This window comes from Tachypleus tridentatus, chromosome 9, assembly GCF_004210375.1.
Source record: "Tachypleus tridentatus isolate NWPU-2018 chromosome 9, ASM421037v1, whole genome shotgun sequence".
NCBI lineage: Eukaryota > Metazoa > Arthropoda > Merostomata > Xiphosura > Limulidae > Tachypleus > Tachypleus tridentatus.
Window position 1 is genome coordinate 65,723,009 of NC_134833.1, and position 11,672 is coordinate 65,734,680.

The window sequence follows — 11,672 nt, forward strand, 5'->3', positions numbered from 1 at the left end:
CTTTGTGTAGCTCTCTGGTTAAATCTCATTTAGAATACTGTCTTACAGTTGTGGTATCCTTACTTTAAGAATGATATTCAGTTGGAAAAGATGATAGAAATATTACTAGAAAGATTTCCGAAATGGAGGAGATGTGATAGGGTAACAGTATAACATGGATATATGCAGAGGTCACTTGCCACCCAAAAAACAGAATTTACTGTTATAAAATATGTATAGCTGCAGCACAGCTTAAACTAACCTTAGAAACATTAAACCCATCAAATCTGACTATGAAAGCTTGTGTATTAGCTTGATTGTAATGGCAAAACTTTGAAGGCAAGTCCCATGCGGTTTAATATCCTTAAAAGTATATTTTATTGAGAAAATTAAACACTGTATTTATTGAAGTGTTTTAAGTTAAGACTGATGCATCTTTTTTTTTTTTCATGTTTGATTGTAAGAGTTTTCACATTATGGATCATAGATTTATGATTTGCAAGCTAGAACTTATTAACACATTAAGGAATTTTCTATTTCTAACAGGTTGATAAAAGATTGGGAAAAAATGTTTTAACTGTCCTAGAAAATGGATCATGCAGCCATAATGCCCCTTTTCACTCCACTGCAGACTTACAATAATCACAGTCGTGTTTTAATATCTGTAGTGATGAGAGTACAGACAGTCTATTGTGTTTAGCAACAAACAATTAAAGGACTACGATGTAGTTCTTCAAATGTCATAAACGTTAACTAGTTTTAATACGTATTATACATTTTAGATGTATTATCCAAAGTTAATTGTGAAAACTTTTATATGTATAAGATAATGGCCAAATTCCATATACAGACTTCTTTTTGTTTACATGGTTCTCTGAAAAATTATTTTTATAGTTAATAAAAAAGCATCTATAATTCATATTAGTTTTTTATTTACATTTTAGAAGTGGTTAATTGTGATAATAACGTAATATGACAGCACTCGAAAGAGGGCGTCAGTAATTCTTTCTTTCGTTCTAGACGAGTTTAGGCTGCGGTGATAGAATGGTAAGTCTAGTTTATATTATTATCGATTTCCACATTTTACTGAATTAAGCACGAGGAAAATAATAGAAAATAGCATTTAGAATTTTTACTTATTTGTGATTGCAGAGAGATTGAAGTTGGATGAATATTATTTTATGTTAAATATCGATCTAAAACTTCTGGCCTCTCGTCTTGCTGTCTAAGAAATCAGAAACCTTTATTCTATCGATCCTCCATTTAATTTCACAAATTAATACATTGTGATGGGTTACCCTTTAAAGGAAAGGTAATTTATCATATTCCAATGGGATAACTTTTTCAAGTTCTATTCCTAGAATCGTTATAGTAATTTTACTCCTAGCGCTGACTTAGAACTGAGAAGAAAGAATTCAAGGTGGACATTTTAACTAAAGTGTGTTGTGGTTGCACAGCATTCAAAGCCTATAAATTATAGTATAATTTGTAAACATAATGTATGTTTTAGGCTTGTTTTATCTGGACGTATATAAAATGGAGTAATTTTAAGGGGACCTAGCTTTTTTCATACCACAAGTTACCATCTGCTGTGGTGTAAAGTAGAAATAAAAAAAAACAGTTGTAAAAGTAGGGTTGAGTGCAGAACATCATGTTGACTAAACCCGCTCTCCCTACATTGTAGAAAGAAAAAAACCTAGAAAAGGTCAAAACTAAATACAGTATTCTGATTGAAGTCTAAGCAGTAAATATTAGGTTGAGGAATAATTCGTGAGTGTTTTTAAATAATTTCATTCAAGCATTACATGCATGACTATACAATACTTCAGTGCATGAACACATTACACCCAAAACATTTATTATGATACTTTATTTCATGTAATACCTAGGTATATAGTATGCATTGTTTTAAACGAAATTGCAAGAAATTAAATGCAAAAAGCAGATGGTGTCGAAAATGTTCGATTTTATCCACTTGACAGTCCATTTAATGAGCTGAAAATGAAAACAAAAATTAAAGACATATGAAAATCAAACACACCATCTATTAGAGCAAAAAATTATCTACCAAATGATATGAAATATTTTGCGAAAGCATTTCATTTATGAATATATTTGTTTAACTTGAAAAAACGCTCATGGAATTATTCCTCAACCCAATAGTATAGAATTTATTAGCTTTAGTAATACTATAGTATTAGCAACAGAACACTTTATGGCGTAAGTCTGTAAATGAGGGTCCAGTCTGTTTAACGTTTTTTGTTCTAACTAAACACTACTTTTCTTAGCCAATATTCTGTATGGTGTTTTATCAGTATTTTTCAAATCAAAGTTTACCATGTTAATGGTTGTTCATGCAACTAGTAATCACCTTGAAAAACAAGTTGATAGATTTAGTTAGATTATTTGGTGGATGCATTCTGACTACCTACCTACCTATAATGAGACCTGCACAACAAACTTGTGGCTTTTAAAACTGTGTTTATTTCATAATGTTTCTATTTACCATCAAGGAATTAACATGTACATACTGAGTTATGAATGTTTCTCAAAGAAAAAGAAACTTCAAAACCTTGGCCATTTTAGTTGTCAGAAAAACTCTTGCCTTGTATTCCTGCTGTCAGTATGCTCTTATGTTCTCATTCCTTGCTTAAATGTAATTATTTGTTTTGCCTTTCATTCATAGTGTGACAGAGGGGAGAAAATCATAGTATTTATATTAAAGGTGTTAAACAGTCCTCTTGGAAATAAAGCTAAAACATAACAAGCTCATACATTAATTTATGTTAATGCTGTTTAAAAATAAAATAGTAATTTTCATAGTTTGAGAAGGGAAATCGTTCAGTGTTGAGTTCCATTTCACACTGTTGGTTATATTGCTGTGATTGTATCATCCATCTACTCTTTGACCCTGGATTACACATTGTAACAGTCTGTCTTTGTTGCTTGATACACATACAAGTTCTCCAGTTCTGTTACTTTCAGACAATAATGAAATGATTTTTGTTGGTTCTTCAATTAAACCTTGTTACTTGTAGATAATGTAACCATTTATAATTTATTTACCAAAATGTTTTACATAAAGGTGTAAGATATTTAAGAAATGCAATGAAAACATTTTTCCATTATATTTTTATAATGCATGAAACAAAGGTAACACATGTCCTGCACCACAGCTTAGATATTTTTGTAGTTAACATGAAAGTGGTAGTGTGAGAAGTGTGAATTAACTTATTATGTTCAGTTCAGAAACACTGGTAGATCAGAATGTTTCTGTCAATAACATCCTTGGGTCTGTAATGTCAGTTACTAGGTTCTGTCTATAAAGAACACTTATTTGGAGATGAACTGAGTGTGGTTTTTATTAATCACCAAATTTGGATGAGATTGTCATGTGAACTGCGAACCATATTAGTTTGACTTCAGTTTTTCATTTAGGTGGATGACATTTTGAATCAGCTGTGTCTGTGACAGCAGTGGAATTGCTTTTCATTAGATTTGTTTTTGTTTTGTAACTAAGAAACCTTTCAAACACAAATAGAGGTAACTGTTTATTTAGGAAAATTATAATTGTATGCAAATTATAGAGTTGGTTTTTATGAAGCTTTTATATTTTAAAATGAAGCCATAACATGATGTTTTCTAAATATTTTGTACTGTGGTCATAAAAATGATTCTGGACAAGTTTTGTAGTCTAATTCTGTTTCGTATTTATAAATGCTAACGTGTGTGGGAACACAGTAATTGTAATTAATATGGAGTGAAATATGATGGATCATAACTAAATTTGTTGCATGTGTTGAGGATTGACATGCGTCACTGAAGGCGTAAATTGGGTTGAAAGCTTATGTGTTGGTTTTTACTGTCACTTCCTAATATGATAATTTGTTTATCATCAGGTCCTGTCTTCCTTTATCTTTTGGAATAAAGTAGTTATTTATTTATAACAAGTATTCCCAAACAATCAAGACAATTTGTTGTAGGAAATACTAATCAATAAGTGATTAATAACAATACATTTATAATAACGGGTAACCCGAGTTATTAATAACTATGATACATTTATAATAAAGGGTAACCATGAAGGTATAATGAATTCTAAATTTTTGTATTAAAACATTTATTAATTTGATAGGTGTTAAATTTTATGCAGCCTTTGAAGATAGTATGTTGTGTATAATCTTGACAAATACACTGCAACTGGAAAAATAGCATTTTAAAATTAAATAATTTCTGTTAAAATGGGCTTATATTAATTAGAATTGGGTTTTATTAGTAATTCAGAGTAAATGTTCTAGTAGTAGTGTTGTTTTGTCCTGTGTTTTAGTGATATCTTTCTTGCAGGGTGCCCACAAAACATTTAAAATTAAACAGAAGTTGGCCAAGAAGATGAAACAAAACAGACCAATCCCACAATGGATTCGCATGAAAACTGGAAATACTATAAGGTTAGTTGATACTTCATTTATTGTACCTTTATTCAATGATAAAGTAGGAGTTAGTTTTTAGACCAGTTGTTTCACAGTTCTGAGTTTCCTGTAGCCACTGTGCTTGAACACTGAGAATTGTTTTTTAGTAGGCTTAGAATTGTGAAAATGAAAGAAATCACTGTATTTACACTTAATGTAAAAACAGTGATCAACTTTTACCAACATGTACAGTTTCAATCCTTTTGCAACAGTTTAGGAGTCAAAGGCCATATCATCATATTAGTTTACTTGTATTCAAAATTTTATTGAACTATTATTTTATGAATTTGTGTCAATAAGTTTGGAGTCAAATTGTAGATTATAATTCACACTTTAATATTATATATGAGTTAGTTTCTTAATTTAACAGTAAATATTAAAAGAATGTTTAAATATAAATTTTAATAAGTTGTGATCTGTTGGTTGCAGCAGTTTAAAATGAGATGCTTTTGATGTTGAAATACTGATTCTGTACTTTGTACAAATTAGTAAGTCAAATTATTAACAAGCTAGAATATAAAATAAGAACCTTGTATCTTTTTATTTTTTTGAGATATGTCTTATGTACCAAATCAAACATAATGGTCCTGTTCAACTCTCTTCATTTTTGAAAACTGTCCTTAATACAGTTACTAGTATCCTGTGTCCAGCAGCAACCAAATTCAAAGGTCATAGGTAGAAGAGATAATTGTTTGCTTTACTTCTAGGTTTATTTTTCTATATTTTAAGAAAAATAAGTTTAATAATTTATTTCTAAATGGTAATAATCTATTTGCATATAATGTATAATTGAAATGTGACCATATATTACTGGATATATAACCTGAGTGCATGTGCACCATGTCAATGTAAATTATATAATGTTAGCTAAGTATGACTGGAAGCCAGTGTAATAAAAGATAATATACAGCATTGAGACTAAAGCTACATAGACTAAATATTAATACAGTGGTACCTCGGTTCTCCAACTTAATCCGTTTTAGAAGGCTGTTCAAAAACTGAATCAATTTTTCCCATAAGAAATACTGTAAATTAAATTAATCTGTTACAGACCTCCAAAAATTATGCATTATGAAGCATTTTAAGTAAAAATATTGTTTATTTATACCTGTATAATAATACTTACATGAATAAAGTTAACCACAAAAACTATAAAAACAATAAATGAAAATGTAACTGCACTTTACCTGTGCTGAGGAGAGCTGGCATAAGTGAAAGGTGGTGAGGAACGTGGAGAGTAGGAGGGTATTTATTGTTTGGAAGGGGAATCACCTTCCATTAAAAATGTCAGGTAACTCTCCTTCTGGGGTTCTTTCTCTTTTCTGTCTCTTTGCACTACTACAACCTGCTTGAGACTCACTGGACCGATTTCTCACTAAAAACTTGTCAAATGAGGTTTGTTTCTGCCTGGCATCCTCCCCATGTCTCACCACACTATGTATGCCACTTCCTAAATTCACTCTATCAGCACTCATTCCAGGGGTGTTTTTCAAAAGGTCAGCATGCAACTGCTTTGCTTTCTCACAAATGATGGTCTTAGAAATGCTATCACCAGCTGTTTTTCTTTTACCCAAATCAGCAACAGATGTTCTACCTCTTCCATTGTTTGTGATATTTGTCACTTCTTTTGCAACATCAGCTCTTTTGATGACCTCTATTTTTCAGTATGGTGCAGACTGTAGACTTCGCCATACCAAACTGTGTAGCAAGGTCAGACACACGAACACCACTCTCATACTTCACTATGAGATCTTTTTACACCTCTATTTTGGCTCTGACAACTTTTCTTTTTGGTTTGCTGCTTTCATTATCCTTCTCTGATTCCATGGTGGCTTTTTTAATCAGAATATTTAGAAAAACAAAGAAAAAATGAGAACGTTCACAGAAGATTTTAGCGGGGATGTGGACTGAGCGAAAGGTGCAGGTAAAATGTTTTGGACAAGCTTGGCATGGGCCGAAAATGGTCATAGGGTTGTTCGGGGTTTGGGGTTTGTGCCACAACAGCTTGGTTCAGGAACAGAGACTTTTTTTTTTTCAAACAATATGTTTGAGAAGGGAGTCGTTTGAGAACCGAGGTACCGCTGCATTTGTAGTCATTCTAGCATGAAGAAACATACTTTATATTTCCTAATTTTTTGACTGTTACAAAGTTGAAGTGACAGGCCTTGCATTGTTAAGAGTATAGAAAATAAAATATGAAGTCTTATGGAAAACAAATGTTTGAAATGTATTTAGGAGGTTTTAGAGATTACACAAATAATACAAGGTGTTCAGAAAGTCACTGTACAGTTTTGTAATCATATTTTATTCAGTCTATTTCAAGCCAGCAACTGATAGTGGTGTTTAGAAACAAAATAAGAAGGATCCAGGCCTGTATTGATGCCAATGGGGGTCACTTTCAACATTGTTTATAATTGTCATTCATATTTACCTCCTGTGTTCTATATTGAAACATGTCTGTTAATAAATATATAAGTGCACAGTGACTTTCTGAATACCCTGTATCTGAAATTTATGAGACAAAGAATAGTTTTTCATCATCACATAAAATCACTTCACACTCAGACTAGTAACAAAAGACTTGTTATTTTCACAAACAAGTCTTTTAGTAAAAAATACTTCATTAAAAAACTGAATTTTTTTTGTACAAAACAAGTTGTAATCTTTACTAAATGTCTACAAAAATTTGTTAAGGTATATATATACTGTATCAAAGGTTGTAGTACAAATACTTAATGTGTGTGAAAGTGTAGACGAACTTGTATATTATATTGAGCCCATTGCAAGAGGATTAACAGAGTTTATTACAGTTAAAGTAATGAAAACATTACATTTAATAAACTTAATCCAATTCACGTCATAACAGGGCATGGAGGTAAAACGTCACCTTCTACACTTGAGTTTGTACAACAGGCAGTTGCCATCCATTTAACTAACTCACTGTGAATGCACTACATAAACAATCTGTTGAATAACTCTATTTTTTAAAACTGAGACAAAGTCATCTGAGAAAACCTTTTCTCATATTCCTTTAATAAAACAAGATTCATTCACTTATTTGTAATGTTAACAAAGTGGGATGAATTGGATCCTTTGAAAGGCTTGTCTGAAACCTTTGTACAAATTTTCTACTTCATTCTATGCATGTGTTAATTCCTTTTCAATACGAGTTGAACACTTGCTCAGGTATAATGCTTTATCAGATTAGAGCTTAAATGGTTCCCAGTGTCACTTCTGGCCCACCATAAGTTGTTTATCACCATTTAATCACAGTTCTTTGACTGTTTATTGCACTTGGTAAACAATGTATCAGTCTGAAGTTCTAGAGAAAGTTCTAATGGTACTCATAAAGCATGAAACATAAGGTCAGTTTGAAACTCCATTTCTATGAATGTCTTTTCAGTCCCACATAATCTGCAGTACCATGTAGTTAAATTTATTGTTGTGATAACACAATATAGTGAATTTACTTCATCTAGGAAACACTATTCACTTAGAGTGACAATGTTTTCATTGTTTTTCATGTTACAAAATAGACTAGTTTATCATTTTTCTGCTTACTATGCAAAACATCTTGCAATTATTGTGTTATTAATATCACATTTAAGTTTAACACTAGGTGGCAAGTCCATGAAGTAAACAGTGTAGGGTAAAATGAATAGTTGATAGACCTGACATCAGATATGAAATGCCATGTTGAATGTCACGATATGCTCACTTTCACTCCCATCCCCTGCACATAGGGTTAATAGTTGGTATCTTAAAATAAAATGTCATACATTAAAACATCCTTGATAGATATTGGTAGCTTTAGCTAAGTAGTGTTTGAACTTTCACATCTTTTTATTTCCTTTAAGGAAGTGGACAGCAACCTACCAAGTGTGAAAATATTGTAAAAATTTAGTGTATTACATTGTTATATTTTTCTGTGTTGTTAAAAAAGGGCAGTGGTATTTGTTTCTTATTAATATCTTTACAGTGAGACTTGCATTTGTTTTGTTTCAGATACAATGCTAAAAGACGTCATTGGAGACGGACAAAACTGAAGTTGTGAAGTCTGCTCAGAAACAAGAAAAATCTTGATGTAACTCAGTTTAGGATTGAATATTTGATCTTGGCCTGTGTAAAATTTATTTTGGGATTAAACTGATTGTTTATATCTGCAAATATCAGTTGTGGACTCTTTAACATTTAACAGGTCTGATATTACTAATTATAACTTGTGGATTTGTGATTATATATTCATGTGTCTCTGCATAATAAATTGGATTAAATATCAGTTAAATACTCTTGTTTCTAAATATGAAAGGGAATGTAAGTCATAAGTAGAAGATACAATTTTAATTATAAAAAGTTATGGTTTACCAACATTTATTTTCCATAGTATGTTTTTTAATACTTCAAAGCCTTTAGCGTTTTTTCCAAAACATTCTTTTTTGTTTGGCATAAACTAAACAAATATGAATTATTTTACAAAAATACATGTATCTAGGCCTTTTCATTTTGTCCACAAATTTTGTTTTTAGGTTTAGCTTTTGTCAAAGGAATATTAATTTTGCTATTGAACACAAAAAAAACTTATTAATAAGAAACTTCCTGAGGCTAAAGTTGTCGTTTTTATTGAAATCTTAATTTTATTTATTCAAAAACAAAGGGGAAAATATGACAAAATCTTAGGCCTTACTTTTATCCTAAAGGAATACCTTTTTTACTTGTCTTAATAAAATAATAATTTGGCCTTAACATTAAAAAAAGTTATGAAATTGAAAGGCTCGTGAACTTGTTTAGAAATTACTTCCTTTAGTTTTGCTTGGTTTTCTTTGAGAACCAACATAAATCACTTGACTTTTGTTTATGATAGAGCCAAAATTAGAATTTTTGTAAAAAATGTAATGCTTAAGCTTATGTATCTTAGCTAATTATTACTTATAAATAGAGTGATTGTTTTATCAAAAAGTTATTGAAGTATGCGGTATTTAAATATGGAAATTTACACGTTTTATTTGTACTAAAATTAGTGTATTTTTTATGTTCAAAGGCTAGTTCATTCTGCTGCAGAATAGAGGTAACATTGTAATGTGGATAAAACATACCACACGTAACTAGAAAAGAATGATGTGTTAATGGATATTATAACTGGTTGAATATACAGAATAAAGTTTTCTGATGAACACAATAAAAAAAATCGATTTTTTTTTACGCTTTGCATATGTTCTTATTTGCGTACATTTTTTATAGTTATTGTAATAACACACAGAGGTTATATCGAATAAAACGTACTAAAACACAAGGTTATAGGTTAATAAATCTGTTACGAATTTTACGCAAAGCAATATGAGGACTATCTGTGCTAGCTATACATAATTTAGCAGTGTAAGACTAAGAGGGAAGGCAGCTAGTCATCACTCCCCCCAATGTTAACATGTCAAATTTTCAATTTGCTCTGACATAAGACAGCATGGCGAAGCTTGATATTACCAATGGAAAGTGCTTGTCTCTGTTTTGGTTCAATAAGTTTTGTTTACGAAACTCGAATGTTAAAGTTATGGTTTTACTTCAGCGAAATGTAGAGATGAAACATTCAAATTTAGCTATACAGAATGAGTTGTATAAGATTTTTTTTTTAGAAATTGCTTATGCTTTACAGTAATTTATATCCATTTGATTGGTTCAGTCAGAGTTAGCGATAGCTCTTTTCATAGTTGACATATGAAGATCAGGAAATACAAGCTTCTAGAGCGTGTGTTATCAAGTGACAAATATCAAAGTTTTTATCCACAGTTGAAGTCTTCTTTCCTCGAGAGACGAACAGATGAAAGGCTACTCTGAGTTGGAGAATATATTTCTTCTGTTGAAGGATGTCAAGAGTGGGTTGTCCTTCATAAGCCTGGTCACCAGGAAATCTACCTATCTTATTTCTCCAGAACTTGGAAGTGTAGGTGGAAGAATATTCCAGTTTATGGTTTTATTTATGTTATGCTATTTTGCTAGAACACAGAGAAAGTTTTATCATGTGTTAATATTGTAAGTGCACAACTGTTACACTGACACCTAAGCTGGGACCTGACCTTTTCACTTACTGGCAATTATCAGAATAATTTGGAGGTGAAAGGTCAGAAAAGAGGTCTAGTTTCCTGATGGTTACATAACTTTATACATCTTAACGAGGGTACAGCCCACTGACCGTCTAAGGAGTCTTATTAGAATGAACTGGACAACTTAAGATACACATGGCAACGAAAATTATTTTCATTACTGCTTCTTCCACAGTATATGAAGTCATTTGTAATATCAATTGTCTATAGTTTCAAACCATTTGTGAAGTGTTTCGTTTAATACAAGTACAGTGAGATAATCTATGATGATGTGCTTTGTTGTGAGAATATTTATTAATAGGTTGCAGAATTGCATCTGATGAGGCAATATAGGCACAGTATTTTTTTTTTCGGATTATCACCAACTCCACTGGAGATTACAGAATATTCTGGTTGGAATATTATTTAATCTTCAAACATGCTCTGTTTCATCATCGACTTTATTCGTGGTATTGAAAAAATATCGAACAATAATGTTTACTGCATGCATGCCAATTCTATATATGTAATGAAATATTTCTGGTTTTATCAAGCTGGTTATCTAATCTTTTAAACACGCTGCCAAATTTCACCATCACCACATTAAAATTATCCATCTGTTCACCACTGGGACTGCCTGCACAGTTCTTAGCCAGATATGATGTATTTGAGCAGCCATGTGTTTGCTATTTACGCAACAGCACTAGATATGTGGGAAATTTTAGAAGCTACACTAATGATCAGTTAAAGCTAGATTTCTGAACTTATCTCGACTAGTCAAAATAATGTTTGTATCGACTGACAAGAGTGGTGGATCTGTGCAATTTGTCCGGTGCACTAGGAGGTCCAGCAAAGATTTGACAGCACCATTCTCTACTAACAACGTCAACACGCATTAGTTACAATCATACAACAACTTATACCCAATCTGGATAGTTTCACCTACTTAGTACAGTATATTTAAACTAGCTGAAGCAATAACAAGTGTTGCTTGTTGTTGGCTCTCCCGCTTATTGACTGGCACTTGAATATTTTTCCTGTTGTAAAACAAAATGCGAAGTACAGCATCTAATCAGTCTGCAAATAAAACTAACACTCTAAACACACACGTTCATAGAACTGTTCATAGAGAACTAAATGCTGTGATGGC

The 11,672-nt window shown here is 31.5% G+C and overlaps 1 long non-coding RNA gene across 1 annotated transcript; it reads left to right on the forward strand.

Annotated features, from left to right (window-relative positions):
- Nucleotides 1–975: 975 nt before the first annotated feature.
- On the forward strand, nt 976–8,615 carry LOC143225337 (uncharacterized). Its single transcript, XR_013013798.1, has 3 exons — nt 976–1,026; nt 4,324–4,427; nt 8,454–8,615. It is a non-coding gene; the product is annotated as an uncharacterized LOC143225337 (long non-coding RNA).
- The last annotated feature ends 3,057 nt before the right edge of the window (nt 8,616–11,672 follow it).